This window comes from Lupinus angustifolius, chromosome LG16 (genome assembly GCF_001865875.1).
Source record: "Lupinus angustifolius cultivar Tanjil chromosome LG16, LupAngTanjil_v1.0, whole genome shotgun sequence".
Lineage (NCBI taxonomy): Eukaryota > Viridiplantae > Streptophyta > Magnoliopsida > Fabales > Fabaceae > Lupinus > Lupinus angustifolius.
In genome coordinates this window covers 20,403,043-20,403,830 of record NC_032024.1, presented here as the reverse complement: position 1 = coordinate 20,403,830, position 788 = coordinate 20,403,043, and the positions used below count along the sequence as shown (strand labels likewise).

The 788-nt window shown below is 40.7% G+C and overlaps 1 long non-coding RNA gene across 1 annotated transcript in view; it reads left to right on the top strand.

Moving 5' to 3' along the window:
• The window catches only part of LOC109330297, a 13,110-nt gene that overhangs the window by 5,679 nt on the left and 6,643 nt on the right, over positions 1–788 (top strand). The window lies entirely within an intron of this gene.

Here is a 788-nt window from a genome sequence, read left to right as displayed (position 1 = left end):
TGAAATGTGTTGAATATTGTATATGAATGTTGTTGGAAAATTTTCTGAGTACAGATGGTTGAAAAACCATGTTTGAATGTGTCTTGGTTGTTGAAAATGGCAAAAATTAGCATTCTGTCCAAATCTCAGTAGTCTGGGCGAACTAGGAGTCGTCGGGGCGAGCCCGGGCGACCGAAAGTCTGCCAGGGCGAGCAAAAACCCGATTGGGCAAAAAAAAAAAATATTTTTCAGGATTTCGCCTGGGCGAACGAGGCGTCGCTGGGCGAAAGTCCGCCCGGGGGAGCAAAAACCCGATTGGGCGAAAAAAAAAATCCAGAATTTTAATAAGTTTATGGAACCCTCTCGCTTGGGCGATAATACTTTCGCCTAGACGAGGAAAGCTTCAGTCTATTCGAGATTTAAAGGCGAATTGTCGCTTGAGCGACTAGTCCCCACTTGGGCGAGGGACAGTGTGGAAAGATTGAAATAAGATGAGGTTGTGAACAATGCGACGAACACGGGTAGGGTGTTGTGGTATAACGTTGTGGAATGAGATCATGTCTTAAATGGTATAAAGATGATGTTGTGAAAGTATTGTTTGTGTTTATGCCTTGTTGGGCAAGTATCCGACTTGAGTTCGTGAACTAAGGGGGTGTAACACCGCGAATTTTACGAGTTTGAATTATAAGATTTTACTAATATTTTCATTAATTATATATTCGAAAATGAATTTCTGGGAATTTTCGGTAAAGAATTAGACAAAACTCTAGTTGAGTTTTATTCTTGAAATTTTATTTCCGATTTTGTGG